The sequence below is a fragment of the Peromyscus maniculatus genome, chromosome 10 (assembly GCF_049852395.1).
Source record: "Peromyscus maniculatus bairdii isolate BWxNUB_F1_BW_parent chromosome 10, HU_Pman_BW_mat_3.1, whole genome shotgun sequence".
Lineage (NCBI taxonomy): Eukaryota > Metazoa > Chordata > Mammalia > Rodentia > Cricetidae > Peromyscus > Peromyscus maniculatus.
Window position 1 is genome coordinate 3,793,848 of NC_134861.1, and position 17,222 is coordinate 3,811,069.

Sequence of the window (17,222 nt, forward strand, 5' to 3'; positions counted from 1 at the left end):
ACTATGGGTCTGAGGCTAGCTGGGCAAACTTGCCAGTCTTGGTGGCTAGGGAACAGAAGGAAAGACAAGAGTGCACCAGGGCACCCCTCATGTGACCCATTTCCCCCAACCAAGCCCCACCTGCCAATAATGCCATTGCTTTATGACCCCATCAAAGGATGAATGTCCATCGATTGGCCAGAGCCCCCAGAATCCATTCACTTCCCCAAAATTCCCAGAGCCCTGGAGGACAACTCAGATTCAAGCTGTAAGAACGGCTGGACCGATGCCCCCCCAAAGCTGCAGCAATTCTTCCACAGTGGCCAGTGTGTGCCAGGTGTCGTCTTCCTTCCTTCCTCCCTCCATGCCTGCCTTGTCTTCCTCTTTCACTCACTTCCCTCACCCCCTCATCTTCCTCATCCCCTCCCCCTTTCTATAGTTTTCATGTGCATGTCTTTGTCTAATCTGGTGTCATCAAATAGCAAAGCCCCACACTGATCAACTCAGACACCGAGTTCTCAGGGTCTGGTGTCTGGTATTTAGGCATCAGCAGATTTAGTCTCTGGTGAAGACCTTGTTGTGCCCAGCCCTCTTCCCACTGTGTCCTCACAGGATACAGGAGTGGGCAGCTCTGAGGCTTCCTTATGAAGACACTGGTCCCATCCTGAGGGTTCCACCTCATTGCCTTATTGCTCCAAAAGTTCTCCCTGGGGTGAGGATCTCACCACATGGATCTATGTACACTGAATCTTAACAGCATTGTGAATGTGTGTGTGTGTGTGTGTGTGTGTGTGTGTGTGTGTGTGTGTGTGTGTGTGTGTGCGCGCGCGCGCGTGTTGAGAGGACTGTACCATTCCATCTGAGCTGGCCATGGCAGAGCACACCAGTAGGCAGATTACTGAATAGGATGAGTTTAAGGCCAGCCTGGGATACATCTTTGCCTGTTTGGTGCTGGACACCTGTAATCAGCACTCAGCCTCCAGGAGGCTGAAGAAGAGGGATTATACAGGCTAATTTTATGTCAGCTTGACACAAGCTAGAGTCATCTGAGAGGAGGGAACTTCAATTGAGAAAATATCTCCATAAGATTGGGTTGTAGGCATTTTCTTAATTAGTAATTGTTGGGGGAGGGCCTAGCCCCATTGTGAGTGGTGCCATCCCTGGGTTGGCAGTCTTGGGTTCTATAAGAAAGCAGGCTGAGCAAGCCATGAGGAACGAGCCAGTAAGCAGCACTCCTCCATGGCCTCTGCATCAGCTCCTGCCTTGAGGTTCCTGTCTGGCTTGAATTCCTTCCCTGATTTTTTTTGAGGATGAACAGTGATATGGAAGTATAAATGAAATAAACTGCCGGGCAGTGGTGGTGCACACCTTTCATCCCAGCACTTGGGAGGCAGAGCCAGACGAATCTTTGTGAGTTCGAGTCCAGCCTGGTCTACACAGTGTGTTCCAGGCCAGCCAGGGAAACATGGGGAGATGCTGAGTGAGAAAAAGAAATGCATGGCATGGTGGCACACTCCTTTAATCCCAGCACTGGTGAGGCAGAGGCAGGTAGTTCTCTGAGGTTTGAGGCCAGCCTGGTCTATGATGTGCGTTCCAAGGCAGCCAGAGTTACATGGTGAGACCCTGGGGTCCAGCTTCCCAGCATGCTGGATCCAAACTCCCACCAGCCCTGCCCTCCAGAGACTTGCCTTTGCCTAAAAGGGACCACTGCCCATGGGAGGCTAGCTCTCCCCGCCGGCCTCATCAACAGCTTTCCTGCAGAGAGGAAGGGAGAAAGGGTGGACACTGGCTTCAGGGTACCCCACCCCCTTCCATGCAGTGACTCCTTCAACACACGTTGAATCCAGAGCAGAGTTAAAAGTTCTAGTGCAAATCGGACCCAAATGATTACAGCGAGGAAAGGACAGGGTTTCAAAAATAGCAGTGGGTGAGAAGACTGACAGATGCTGAGCATTTGACAGGGTGAATCATTCGGTGGCAGCTTGGTCCCCCAGGAGGAGTGTGAGTCACACACACGAGGGGCTGCCTGCACCGAGTCCCAGGGAACGAGGTGGACACAGGTTGGCTTCGGAATGAGTGAAGGCCATGGGAACTGGAGTTAATGCCCGGGGCAAAGCTGAAGCATGGCTTCTGTCGGTGATTAGGGGCCAGGCAGGGCCAAGGTGACGTCAAGGGGACCAAAGGACTTCCACGGCCAGGTTTGTACACCGTGTAAGTGAGACTGCCTGTGGGAAGACAGAGACCGTCAACGAGCAGGAAAGGTATGACAGAGCTGTCTCAGCGACTGTGGTGTCCCAGACACTCACTCATTCAAGGACACCAGTTTCCCTGGCTCTGCAGGGAAGGCCACAGCCTCAGAGAACACAGGGCCTGAGTTCCAGGAGCCCCTGGATCCCATCGAGCTTCTGATTTGTTTCTGACACCTGGGGTGACAGATGGCAGCAATCAGACACAACCCCTTGTGGGAAGGCAGTGGGGACTGGCCTGGGCAGGTACCGGCTAGATCCCAGGGGCTCAGGAAACTCCAGCCTATCACATCCCAGTTACAACTGGAGAGAGTAGGTCCTGGCTGGGCCAGGCCCAGATCTCTGTTTCTGGGCTCTATGAACAGAGGCTTCAAATAAGAATTCAGGCCCATGCTTGTTAGAGAAATTCAGATTGACGTGGAGGTGACAGTCATGTCCCTTCCAAGGCTTGACAGGGCCTTCCTGCCTCTCCAGCTCCTGGACTCCTGCTGGACCTTGGCTGAACTGAAGGCAGGCCCCTTTAGAGCCTGTGACCATGCATCACTCAGGAGAAAAGGTCTCTGATCACATGGCCTCCTCTACACCCGTGCTTGTCATGGGATGTAGGAGCCACCCAAATGACCCAGGATCTTGAGATCTTTCAGGTCAGTCACATCTGCAAAGACCTTTCTCCCCAGTGAGGTCAGTGAGGCTTTGAGGCCTCATGTGGACATACCTTTGGGGCTATAGTTCAGCTCCTTATGACGTCCTGGCCTTTTCAACCAGATGAATTCCCCTAACACCACAGATAGACCATACTCAGACAAGCACCTTAGAGTCAGTTTTGAGCACTTCTTTGGGCCCAAGAAAAAGATTTGCCCATAAATGGCCCCCCATGTTGGTGAGAGCCCCATGCTTCCTGAACAATGCACCTTTTGCCGGCCAAGGTTTGTAGGGTTTGAAGTCACCATGACAAATGTCCAAAAGAAGTGTTCAGGACTCCTTGCCAGCTGTGCAGGGTTAAGGTGGTGTCCGCCCCTCTCTGAGTCAGTCTGTCCCTCCATCAAGTGGTCATGGTATCATGCAACCCTCTACAGTGGTCAAGAGGTTGAATAAGGTCAAAGGCATAAAATGCCTGGACAGCAAGTGGAGAGAGACTGCCACCCAGGGTCCACAGGGTCTGGAGACACTTCTGAGCAGATGGGCACAGCCGTGGCCACACCTAAGCTGACCTGGGAGGTGGAGAGAGAGAGAGTTGTTGTTTTCTATGATTCAGGGAGGGGTCCACGTGTTGGACAGGGGTAACAGAGAAAGATGGACAACCTTCTCTGGGGTGAGCTCAAGTGTGCAAATGTGTGTGTACACACACACTCACAGTCATACATACAGAGAAAATACACACGTATATGTGCATGCACACCCAAACATGCATGTGTAGCACACACAGAGAGAAAGCACACACACACACACACACACACACACACACACACACACAGATACACACAAAGAGAAAACACGGGCTCATTAATACACACACAGTACATACACAGAGAGAAAACAGACTCACTCTCACACACAGTACACAGAGAGAAAACACAGACTCACACATGCTTGCATGCATACACACACACACACACACACACACCCTCTCTGTGTAAGAACTCAGATCTTCTCAGGCTGGCTGGTTCTCACAACTGAAGAAAGAAAGTGGGGACCGGCTTTGAGAGTCCAGTTCGTACTTGGGTGGGGCATGTCCCCGAAAGAGGCGATGCCTGGTTCTGACAGAGACTCTAAACGTGAGGTGCATATCTTAAGAGGAAGCAGAGGAGTGTGTTGAAGGCTCATCCTCACCCACCACAGGAGGATGTCAAATATCACAGCAAAAATCTCCTCCCTCCAGAGCTAACGGGATAATTGTGTGGTCTAGAAATGTGAGATATGGAAGGTGCAGGAAGGAGGGTGGGTCAGCTGCTCATCTCATCGCCGTGACAGGACACCTGACAGAAACAGCTGTGAGGAAGACGGGTTTTATTTTTGGCTCTCGGTTTGAGAAGGTCTCACACAATCACGATGCATGATGTGGAGGCAGGAGTGTGAGGTTACATGATGGCAATCAGGAAACTGATCGGTGGCACCTGGGTAGGGCTATCACCACAACGATAGCACGTGGGTCCTCCAGCTGGGCCCCGTGCTCAAAGTTTCCCACAACCTCCCAAAACCACACTGCCAGCTGCCGACCAGTGTCTGCATGTGAGGCTTGCAGGGGACATTCTGCATTCAGACTATACAAAGGGGTCTGGTTGTTCTGGGGATACCATGGGATGGGCATGGGGTGCAGAGGAGCAGGCCTGTTGGCATCTTGACCTTCGCTTTGAGTTGCTCTTGGATAAAGCCAGAATGGTCTGCAACAGAAACACTGCCCATCCATGCCACCAGGGTTTCCTGGGACCACAAGGGGGCTAGTCCTTCACCCTCCTGTGGTCTGCCTCCTGCCTCCCCCGTCTGCTGACTTCCTCCTGTGGAAGGAGGGTGAGGCCCCAAGATGGCCCAGGACCACAGCTTAGTCAAGTGACCCTCCCTGTCTTTTTTCATGGACTCCTCTCTTATCTGCCCCTCTCCTCACAGACTACCTGAGAGCCACCCAGCAGACTTTAAAACCAAGCCCAGGTTGAACATAGTGAGTGGTCCCAGTGGCCCCCAGAAAAGCGGGTCCAACCCAACTCCCAGCTAGTGCCATCTTCCAGCCCCTCAACCCCTCAACTTCTTCACCAACCCCTCAGCTTCTCCCCAACTTCTCAGCTTCTCCCCAGCCCCACAGCTTCTCCCTAGACCCTCAGATTTTCCTCAGCTTCTCCCCTGGGGCTGAAGAGGAGAGCTGGTTCTCTCCCAAAGCCTTCACCTTTACCCTCAGCTTCCTAGACCTACACCCTCTGACATCAGGCTACACCCAACCAGGCCTCGCTAGTGCCTGTCTCCCACCTCATGCATCAGTCAAGACCCTCGGAGACACTTGGACCTCTTCCCTCCCTTTCCCAGCCTCCTGCTCCTGAAATGTGTAGGTGGATCCACACTCCCAGCAGTCCATGCTGCTCCTGGTCCCCCTCCTAGGGCTTCACCTTAGATATGCCAACTATGACCCAGAGCCTCAGTGGGCTCACCGTGACCTCCTAAGCCCCCTGGGACCTGGGCCTGCACCCAACACCTCCTGCCATGAAACCCTACTGACAGCACACTTCTCATTCTGCACTCCACTAAGTTACATCCATAACAACTTCCTGTGTTCCCACCTGACTCTTGACCCCTGGCCTTCCCTATGTCTCCTAGGCCAATGTCTCCCAGGACCCAGAGACCCTCTGCAGACTGCACAATCACTGTCACAGGAATGCCTCCACAACAGGTTTAAACAAATATGAGGGGAATCTTGCCTCACTACATGCTGAGGGTCAGCGTCCAAGTTACTATACCTTCTTAACCTCACAGGGCAGCTGTCACTTCTGCAAGAGCCTTGGCCCCCTGTCATCTTATAAACATCTTGAGAGAGGACTCTATGCCTTCCCTGGATGTCACTCTCAGGGCTTCGTGCAGCCTGGTGCATGGCAGAATCCCAGGAAACCTATGAGGAGCCACATGGGAACTGTTTCTCCGTCTTTGGATATCTAGAAAACAGTGAGTAGATTTGACTGTACCCTCTCCCGCCCTTAGCATTTACTGGAAGTCACTGTGGAAGCCCCTGGCCTGGGGGTGACTCTGTGTTCAACTTCCGTCACCCAGGCATCTCTGCTTCTTCAGGGAGCTCTGGGAGCGTCATTTGAGAACTGTGTCCATGCCCCCCGAGTTGTATTTATCACCCAAACTTGTCCACAGTCTTCCCTCATTGAGACATCAGCATTTGTGGGGTTCCGCAGGGCCCCTTGTCCCTGCTTCTGGCTCTTAGCCTCTCCCTCCTTCCCCTTATGACATGGATTTCATCCCCCTTCCACAGAGCCATCTGATCATTTTGATGGTTTTCTCTGTTGTTTCTGTTTTCGTTTCTTTACTTTCTATTCTTGCTTCATGGTCCTAGTTCTTCTGATCACACCGGCCACAACCTGTTCGTCTGCCTTCCTGATCGTCAAGGCACATGGGGACCCATCTCCTTTCCTTTTTTTTTTTAAATTTAGTAATTTATTGTAATTATGTTATTTTATTCCATCATGTGTAAGAGAGAGAAGGAAAGGAAGAGAGAGAGAGATGGAGTGAGAGACAGACAGACCGACAGACAAAGCATGTGGCAGTCAAAGGACACCTTTGATGAATATATTCTCTCCTTCCACTGTGTGTGTCCTGAAGATCTAACTCAGACCAGCAGGCTTGGTGGCAATTGCTTTTTCCCACTGAGCCTCTGCTGGGCCTTGGCTTATCTTTATGTGAGTGTGTCTCTCTGTGTGTGTGTGCCATGAATATGCATGCAGGTACCTGCAGAGGCCAGAAGAAGGACTCGTATCTCCTGGAACAGGAGTTACAGGCGGTTGTGAATTGCCAGGCTTGGGCACTGAGAATCAAATTCAGGTCCTCTGGAAGAGCAGCCCTGGCCCCCTGAGTCGTCTCTCCAGCCTCTCTCCTTTGCTAATACAAAGGTTTTAATGCTGCGGAATTCCCTGAGAACGGTGCTCAAGTTCCAGTCTGTAAATTCCTCGCTGTTACTTAGTTCAAACTTCATTCTAATTTTCCTCTCACTCTCTCCCTGACTGCAGTATGGAAATCTGTGGGTTATTTAACAAATATTTAGGGATTTTTTCCCCCAATACGCTGTGCTGGTAAAACCGATTTCTCATTTAATCCCACTGAGGACAGTTGAAATGATTTGAGTCATTTTGAATCCCTGAGTCTTGCTTTGTGACTGAGGACCTGGCCTGTCATGGACAGGGCCCTGCACAGCCACTGAGGAAAGTGCCTTCACAGTCCACCAGGACTCTGTCCTTGCTGGCTTCCTGTCGTTTGAACCAATGTTTGGGAGACGAGCACTAAAACCTCCGATTATAACTGCATCTCTGTCTCTCGAGCGTCTCTTGCTCCCCATGCTGCCGGAGGCTCTGGTAGGGCTAAGGCACATCAGGTCAGGACAGTTCCACTCTTTGGTAAACTGGCCTGGGTGTCACTGTGAGGACACACACACACACACACACACACACACACACACACCCTGTCCCTGCTGACGCTCTGTAGCCTGAGACCTTTGCTGCCTGGCTTGGGTCACCGGCAGCCACTGGATCACAGTTCCGCTCCTCACCGCTGCCCTCATTCCCCAGAAGCAGCTTTGGTGACTGTCACTTTGATGGCCTCTCACTGCTGTCCGCACTTAACAGTGACTGCCGGCTGCTTCCGGTTGTGATCTTGCCAGCTCTGGCCTCCATCCCTGCCTTCTCGGGGTGAGTTGGGCTCTGGTGAGGTCCTGTCCTGTCTCTTCTGCTGGTCTATAAGCAAAGCTCATCTTAATTGGTGGCTAGGCAGCCTCTCCGGGCAGTGGCCTGGTTCTCACTAGCCCCTGCCCTCCATGGCGGCTCTCCATGCTGAATGACGGTTGTGTTCTGAACACCACGGGATCATATGTTGCCCTGGAATTGCAGTTTTTCTAGTTGCTCCCTGTTTCACCATCTTGGCTGGAAGTGGAAATTCCCTTAAATCCTTTCTTAAAATTGAACTTGAGTGATCTGCCTGCCATCAACATCCTTTAAGGAACACACACACACACACACACACACCTTTAGCCCCACCCTCTTGCCGTCTCCCTTTAGACCTCAGCTGCTTGTGGGCACCTCCATGCTCCTCATGAGGGTGAAGCCGATCCACAAACAGCTCACCCTCTGCTCTCACACCACATCAGACTTGGACTTTACCAAGAGCACAGCCATGCCCACCACCTGGCGCAGGACACAGTGAATGCTGAAACTCTGAGCTTGTTTTGCCAAGATAGCTGATTCGTGTGATCTGGGGCCTTTCCTGGTGGGAACCACAAATCCCGTGGGAAGCCGAGCACCCTGGGTTAGGTAGGCTCACGGGCGAGTCCCGGCTCCACAGGTTTCCAGCTCTGGGGGCAGGAGGACACAGCGTGAGTGCTGACGCAGGGGTCAGCGTGCGGGTGTGCAGGATGACTTCATAGGCCCCAGTCAGGTACCCTGGGAAGCTTCCTCATCTGTACGACATCACCAGGGGCCTCCCCACTGGGTTCCTCTGCAGACCCAATAAGCTGGTGTGTGTTGGGGTCCCCTCCCTGTTCTCCTTGGTTGCATCGCACTCAGCTGCTCCTGAGGCCTGCTCTGGACCACTGCAGTGAACAGTCATCTGGTACAAGCAACCAAGCAGTAAGTGACTGGACCCGAGAAGTGACAGGCGATGGAAGACTTCGGCACGGAGTAAGGAAGCACTGTGGGGAGGATGGGGAGGGCCAGTCTGAGCAACCGGGGAGCCTGCTTCACGAGGGCTTGGGCAAGACTCTAAGGAAGTAGCTATGGTCATACCTGCCTGTCAGAAAAGCTGCATGGTGGCCTGTGAAGATGGGATGGGGGAGGGGGTTATTGGGGTGATGGCTGAGGGGAGGGATTTGTCCTAGAGGAACTGCAGACAGGGATGGACACTGACCTGGTTGCGGGCAGAGACTTCTTTCATGACAGCTGTGATACTGTGAAACATGTGTATGTGTGTATGTATATGTATATGTATATGTATATGTATATGTATATGTACATGTATATGTATATCCTCTTCCTTGCCTTTGGCACAACACCCCTAAAGTTTTCACAATCTCCAGAGATGCAAGATTATCTTGAGTACCTGTAAGGAGACTGGTGACTGGACTCAAAGTGCCTTCAGGATGTTGTCATGAGAAAGACCAAAGCAGGATCAGAGGACTGGATGTCGAATCCCTCTTCCTCTTAGAGGCTGAGCAGACCAGTGTCAGGGGGCAGGATGGGTGGATCTCCCAGGTCACTGATGTGATCACTGGTGCCTATGAAATGAAATCACAGGTAAACCAAAGCACAATTTCCTGTGAGTTTCCAGCTGGCTGAAGAGCTTGGAGGTGTCTGGGGTGGGCCCCAGGGTGGGTGTGACCTCACTCTGTTCATCTCCTTTGCAAGGTCCTTAGCAGCCAGGGGGTCAAGATAGGTAAAATGTTTCCCTAGAGTTTGAGATCTGCTGTAGATCTTGTCTAATATTTATGATGCAAAAGGGACTGCCCCTCAGCCTGTGATGCTTGGCACCATCTCTGGTGGGTGGCATTGGGATTACAGGAGATGTGGGGCACCTCTGGGCACAGTGGTTTGGTGGTCAGGCAGAAATGGGAGCAATGGCTTGGGGTTTTTCTTGCCGTCTGCAAGGGCCTGTGGTTCACCATCCCAGGGAAGAGTCCAGCTTCCACCGTGGGCCTCTGCACCTCAGGTCGCTCCTTGGCCTCATCATCCACTGTGAGGTTCAGATCCAGGGAGCTGAGTGTGTTTTGTTTGGGCCTGGATTGAACATGCCTTTCAGATTTATGGAGACAGGTTTGCAAACTAGAATTTCACAGCTTGTTCCTAGAAATGATTGTTTTGTTACATAACACAGAGTCAGCATCTTTAGACACAGGGAGCAGCCTGCACCTCACTCTAGGTCTGAGAGCTACACCCCTACCTCCTAGACACTCTCCCTGTCTGGACCCCATCTCCAGCCTCTAAGGTGGCTCCAGACATGTCTCAGTCAGAGCTCAGAAGCGAATGGGAGGACCCCAGGGGAAGCAGAGACCAGCCCCCTCACCTCCTCAGCAGATGAGCTAGAATCTGTCCCTTTGGGTGTGAGAGGACAGGAAATTGTGTGATGTGGGTGAGTGTTGTGCTCAGGGGGAAGGAAGGGGGAGGAGGCAGAGTATCTGCACACAGCTCTCAGCAGCACAGGGCCCCTGGAGGAAGGGGCACCCCCTGGCATTAGAGGCTTCTGAGTGTCCTTCAGAGCACCCTGTTTTCAACTCCAGCCTCTGAGACCAGCTCGCCTAGGTCCTCCAAGCCAACGCAGCTCTGATAACTTGGGAGGCAGGTGAGGCTCACAGAAAAGTTTGTAGAAAGGGCCACACAGAGTCAGAGTGATAGTGACCAGGGATGTGCTTGGAAGCCTCCATTGTGCCACCAAAGCCCTGCCTCCAAGTGTCTCCTTGTCCAGGAGCCTAGCCCAATGGGTTTAGTCATGGGTGGGCACTGTCTGTCTTCACTCTTAAGGAAAACATGAAGACCCCAAGAGATCAATAGAGAATGTTTCAGGCCTAACCAGTGACAGTGGCGTGAACCCCAGCCTACCTGCTCTAGGCTGTCACAGTCATGGCCTCTGAGTGCCTGCCCATCCATCAACCAGCCCCATTGGAGAGACCTCAGGACACAGGATGACACAGGACACGGAGCTGTGAGATGCTTGACAGTGAGGTCCTAGAAGCCCACAGGTACCAGAATGGTCACTGTGGGGAACCAGTCACCACCAAATCCCACCACCCAAGATGGGAGATACATATGGGTGCACGAGTAGGCAGCTCTGCTTAGCCCACCTCACTGGTCAGCATGGACCCCCATCTCCAGACAGCAACGGTCCAGGGGCAAGAGTATGGGACACAGGAACCTCCAGATGAGCAGCACATAGCAAACACAAGCAATATGCAGTATGGCAAGGGTGGGACTACCAGCCCAGCCCTGCCACCAACTGAGGGGCCCTGCTCCTCAGGAACCTCCACCCAGCTAAAGCTGTGGTCTTGACTACGCTGCAGAAAAGAACTTCAGGGCCAGCCTGGTGGAGTTTACTGCGGATCTGGAGCCGTCTAAGAAAAGAACCACACAGTCCCACACAGGCATGGGTTCCTCGAGAGAAAGGTGTGCTTAGGGTCCTTTGTGGAGGTTGGATATGTGGTCTGTGGCTTTCTCAGTTATATCCCTTAAAGCACCTGATTTACAAGTTTTTAAAGATCAAGCAGAGCTTAAAATTTATACAAAGGTTAAAAATTAAGTGAAAATACACAAGCTGGTTTGCTTATTTTTTCTTTTGTTGTTTGTTTGTTTGTTTGTTTGTTTGTTTGTTTGTTTGTTTGTTTGAGACAGGGTTTCTCTGTGTAGCTTTGGATTTTATTTTTTCTTTTGTTGTTTGTTTGTTTGTTTGAGACAGGGTTTCTCTGTGTAGCTTTGGAGTCTGTCCCAGATTTCACTCTGTAGACCAGGCTGGCCTGGGACTCACAGAGATCCACCTGCCTCTGCCTCCCGAGTGCTGGGATTAAAGGTGTGTGCCACCACCACCCAGCTTCTTAGCTTAAAAAAATGACCTAGGCTAGTGAGATGGCTCATCCATTAAATGCACTTGCCACCAAGCAGAATGACCTGAATTCAGTCCCCAAGATCCACGTGATGGAAGGAGAGAAGCAGCTCCCCCAAGTGGTCCTCTGACCTCTACACTTATGATATGACTAGTGTGCCATGGAACCTCTCTGTGTGCCAGTGCACACATGCACATATATACACACCCACACCCACTAAATTAACTTAAAAATAATAATTTTCTTTGTAATTAAATTGCAAGGAAGTATTTATGAGGAGCAGTGTTTGGACTTAGGAATAATAAGGGGGTACGAATGCAGTTAAACTCCAGGCTGTAGTCACCTGGCCCTAAGTAGATATAGTGCAAGCTGAGACCAGGTTATGCCCTGTTCTACGTCACTCTTTATCACATGGAACAGTGGCTTTCAGGCTGTGCCCTCTACTGGGTGACTCCACTTTACAAAGAAACATCTGACCCCATTTTGAGAGCCAGTGAAAAGGCAGGGTGACTCTGCTCCTCATTCCCAGGTGTAGCAGGCAGCCTAAGGTAGTCCCACCCTTGCCATACTGCATATTACTCATGTTTGCTATGTGCTGCTCATCTGTCCACATGTCCAGCACTACACATGAGATACAGACTGATACATAACTTACTACTGTAAGCAGAAAGTATGTATTAGTTACTTTTCTGTTGCTGTGACAAAGCACCTTGACCAAAAGCAACTTAAGAAAGAAGGAGTTCGGCCGGGCGTTGGTGGCGCACGCCTTTAATCCCAGCACTCGGGAGGCAGAGGCAGGCGGATCTCTGTGAGTTCGAGGCCAGCCTGGGCTACCAAGTGAGCTCCAGGAAAGGCGCAAAGCTACACAGAGAAACCCTGTCTCGAAAAACCAAAAAAAAAAAAAAAAAAAGAAAGAAGGAGTTCATTTTTAGCTCACAGTTTCAGAGGGTGCAAGCCCATCACATGGGGAAGGCATGGCAGCAGGAAGGTGGGCTGGGTGGCCGCATTTCATCTGCACACAGGAAGCAGAGAAACAACAGGAAGTAGAGTAAGGCTACATACCCCCAAAGCCTACCTCCAGTGACATACTTCCTCCAGGAGGGCTGCACCTCCTAAGGGTTCTAAAACTTTCCACTAACTAAGAACCAAGCTTTCAAATTCATGGTCCTTGGGGTGCATTTATTATTCAAGACACCATAAGATGCCACCCAGAAACTTAGGAAAATAGTTGGGATGGTATGCACCCATAAAAGTACTGAATTCATTCAGGGAAATCGGGACTGAGAACTTATCAAACACATCAGATCCACTCACTCACCTGGACCCCATAACGAAAAGAACATCTCATCCACTTGTCTGTCATCTGACCGCCCATCACATGTGTCAAGGGACTAACTAACAGGCAGAGAACTCCGATCGTCCTTGAGATTCAAACTTGTCTCAGAGATCTTCCCCACTGCAGCCTTCTTGAATTGCCATGGGTCTCCCCATCATCCATCCGTCCTTCCAGACCTCGTCTTGCCCCTCCCCTCTACCCTCCTGTCCCCTACAGCTCTATTCGACGCCCAGCATGCCTGCCTCCAGCAGTCCTCTCGCTGGGCTGCTAGTGTGCTGTCTGACCCTGGCTGTGACTCTCTCTGTATCAGCTCTCTGCCTCTGAGACTCCGTGGACCTCCAGGAACTTTCCCTCGGTCTCTTTAACCCTTTGAGTCCATTCTGTAACCTATGCATGCATACATATATAGATAGATACTTTTACTGTGTGATGTGTTGTGTGTGATCTGAGAGTTCATATTAGTAATTAAGATTGGACAAAAAAAAAAAAAAAAAAAAAAAAAAAACATGTTCTCCTCAGCCAGTGATCAAGGAAAATGAAGACTGCCTAGCACATTGTCACAGAGGAAACCTGGAAGCTTGTGAACTCACTGTTATTCAATTAATTTTGGCACTGTGGGAACACACAGATGCATCTTTATTTCCGCCATTGCACACTCACCAAGCTTTTTGTTGTTCTTAGCATGCTTATGCTGTGGATATCTCTCTGTATAAATAAAATGCTGATTGGCCAGTAGCCATGCAGGAAATATAGACAAGCAGAGAAGAGAATTCTGGGAAGTGGAAGGCTGAGTCAGAGAGACACTGCCAGCTGCCTCCATGACAAGTGGGATATAAGATACCAGTAAGCCACGAGCCATGTGGCAACTTATAGATTAATAGAAATGGGTTAATTTTAGATATAAGAAGAGTTAGCAAGAAGCCTGCCACAGCCATACAGTTTGTAAGCAATATAAGTCTCTGTGTGTTTACTTGGTTGGGTCTGAGTGGCTGTGGGACTGGTGGGTGAGAGAGATTTGTCCTGGCTGTGGGCCAGGCAGGACTGAAGAAAACTCCAGCTACATTCTTGTCCGTGAGGTTTTTAGGAAAATGACCATTCCTTATATCAGCAATCTTGGCCTTAATGGGTAGCATTGAAGTTCCTTGACTCTCATTCAGCAGGAAAGGAGAACTCTCCCTTCCTGTGTTCCTGGAGAGCACACCTGTTCCAGATCAGGGTCACCTCTGCTCACAGAGCTGGCAAGGAGGAAGAGGGCATGGGGGATTGCACACTCACATCTCAACCTGGCCTGACCAGCAGTGGAAGCAGCATCCTGAGCTGAATCTAACCAGAAGAGCCACCTGACTCGATGACAGCGCATGACAGGGGTGGCTGTCCCATGATTCCAACTTCAAGAAACGAATCCCACTCGGCAAGGGCAGAGCAGGTGCCCAGAGCCAGGAGAGCAGGCTCCTGCCTAGAGCCGCATAATGAGAGCTGTGGGCCTGACACACAGTTCTTCCCCTGATGGTCTAGAAGTTAGAAATTCAAAATCAAGGTGTTGGCAGAGCCACCTGCCTTCTGGAGCGCTGGGGCGCCATCTTTTTCCAGCCGTCAGGAGCTCCAGGTGTTCCTGGCTCCTGGGCACAGCCCTCCTGTCTCTACTGCTGTCCGCACATGGCCTCCCGCTTCTCTGCGACTCTGTCTAATTTTCCCTGCTGTGAGGACATCTGTCACCGGATCAAGGGCCAGCGCAAGCCACTGCCTCATTTTGACTCCTTTCATCTGCGAAGATGCCATTTCTAAATAAGGTCCAGTGAGTTTGAGGGACACACAATGAATCCGCGACCAAACTGGCCCCCGCCTTGCTGTACTGCTTGTGCCTGCTGAGAGCCGCAGGGTGCCACCACCATGCCCAGTAAGCAGGAACCCCAGGCAGAGGTCCTGGCAGGGCAGGGAGTGACCAGATGTAGCACGAGTTGTTAGAAGGTCTTACCAATAAAAACAAACCTGGAGCCAGGTAATGGAGTGAATGCTGGAAGATCAGAGAAGCAGAACAAGCCACAGACAGCTTCCTCACCTCGCCAGTTCCTCACCTGATCCTGTTTCCTCAGACTGGAAGCTTCTGAGTCCTCATCCAGAATGAATCTCAGCTGAACTGCTGCTCAAAAGCCTAAAAGCTTAAGCAGGCTAGTTCCTAGTTTTCACGCCTTATATACCTTTCTGCTCTCTGCCATTACTTCCTGGGAGTAAAGGCTCTTGTTACCACACCTGGCTGTTTCCAGTGTGGCTTTGAACTCACAGAGATCCAGACGGATCTCTGCCTCTGGAATACTAGGATTAAAGGTGTGTGTGCCACCACTTTCTGGCCTCTATATCTAGTGACTGTTCTGTTCTCTGACCCCAGATAAGTTTATTAGGGTGCACAATATTTTGGGAAACACAATATCACCACAACCGGAGGTATAAGCTACCTTCTCCTTTTCCCTTCCTCTTCCTCCTATCCCCCCTCCTATGGAAAGTTCCAGGTGAGCACCCTGAGGAAGCTGCTCTAGGGGTGGAGGGCAGGGAAGGCGCCTGCAGCCTGCTCTCTGTTCTCAGGAGGCTCACAGGAGTAGGGGTGGACTGTCTGGGAAGAGAAATCTCCGAGCCATGCAGAGCCCTCCAAGGACCCGTTGTTAAAGAGCAGCCACTTTCCTCCAGTTCCAGACTCAGCTTGATGACGTCAGGCACTCAGAGGCATGTTTATTTCCTCTGTCTAGCCCATGGAAGCTTGAAGCATGGGCAATGTCAGGACTGGTGGCTGCTACACCCACACCAGCTTAGTGTAGGGTGCTTTCCTCTTCCGGGTGCATGGGGCAAGGTTCAGGAACTCCACATTCCTGTGAGGTTTAGTGACCCATGACTGACAGGACCTCACATCTGTCACCACACAAAGGGAGTTTCTATCTCAATGAGCTGTTTGACTGTGGGACTACTGTCCCCCATCAAGAGATACTAGTGCCACTGACTTGCTCTGAAAATTAGCTTCTTGGTCTTACTGGTTTCTGCCCTAAATAAACAGTGACCATTGGCTTGGGCCACAATCAGGTTATGACCCAGACTTATGGGGGTCATGACCAATGGCCCCACCCCTCCCAGTGGAACCAACCTCACCTCCTACAACCCTACCCCCCACATGATCCCCACCCTACCTGGAGGGCCAGCTCCTCCCAGACTCACATAGCCACCCTCACAGGCCACCCTCACAGAGACTCACATAGCCACCCTCACAGGCCACCCTCACAGAGACTCACATAGCCACCCTCACAGCCACCCTTACAGAGACTCACATAGCCACCCTCACAGGCCACCCTCACAGGCCCACTTGTGCCCTGGCACAACTCTCCTTAGGACAGGCTTGCCTGTGTCGGAGGGGTCAGGAATCAACCGCTGGCTGAGAACACAGTCTCTGTTCCCAGGGCTCCGCCTTTGCTCCCAGATCACCCCCTGGATTCAGGGGAAACTGTGCTTCCTAAGAGTCTGTCACCTCTGATAGGTGACAGAAAGCCTTGTGAGTGCTCCAGAGGGTTGGGGGAGGACCATCCACACAAAGAAGGCAAAGCCAGGAAGGGTAGCTGGCCCACCCCAGCTGCTGCCCCTACCCTCAACCCCTCCCTCCTCCTCCCACAACCACGACTTCCAAAGCTACATGGGGCCATGCTGAGCCCCTGAGGCTTCTGGAAGTCATACGACCCCATCCCACTTTACTCCGCCCTGCCAACCCCCCAGAGGACTTGAAACATGGCTGTTGCTTAGTGAGTCTAACTTGGGCAAGGATTCTTCTCTCTAAATTCGGGAGCTGCCTGCTGGGAAACTATCCCCCTTTCCACTACCCACCTTCACCCCTTCCCCTGCCTCCTTTACACCTCTGCTCCATCTGCATGAGGACCCTACTCTGAACCCCTGCCTAGGACAAATCCACACATCCCCAAGTGGACACCTCTGCCGTCCAGGACTCCCAGCCTCGTAGAGGCCACTCCACAGGCATGCAGAGGAAAGCAAGGCAGCCAGGGTGAGTGCTGGATGGAAAGTGGGGGGCCCCTAAGAGCCACAACCGGGGTGGACACCTTAGGCTTGTCTGACCGGGTCATAGAAGCCCACCTGTCACAAAGCATGTTACGTCTGCGAGCTCCGAGCCTTAAGAAGGCAGCTGAGACACTGGTAGGGTCTTGGCCGGTGTGTAGAAGGTCTTCTTGTCCTGACTTCCTGACCACTTGCACTTGGATGGGCTCCCTGCTCTGTGTGTCTCTGCATGTGCCGAATGTGTCCTTCTCATGGGGTCCTCAAAGGCTCTGGCCTCTGTGGGCAGTTTCAAGCCTGCTGTCCCAGCCCCAGGAGGTCCCCCCCTTAGGACTCTCTTGGC

General features: G+C 51.7%; 1 long non-coding RNA gene across 1 annotated transcript; it reads right to left on the bottom strand.

Annotated features, from left to right (window-relative positions):
* Positions 1 to 4,232: 4,232 nt before the first annotated feature.
* Positions 4,233 to 16,894, bottom strand: LOC121832727 (uncharacterized). Its single transcript, XR_013042720.1, has 3 exons — positions 16,800 to 16,894; positions 9,015 to 9,189; positions 4,233 to 8,607 (listed from the first exon to the last, which is right to left on the bottom strand). It is a non-coding gene; the product is annotated as an uncharacterized LOC121832727 (long non-coding RNA).
* Between the last annotated feature and the right edge of the window lie 328 nt (positions 16,895 to 17,222).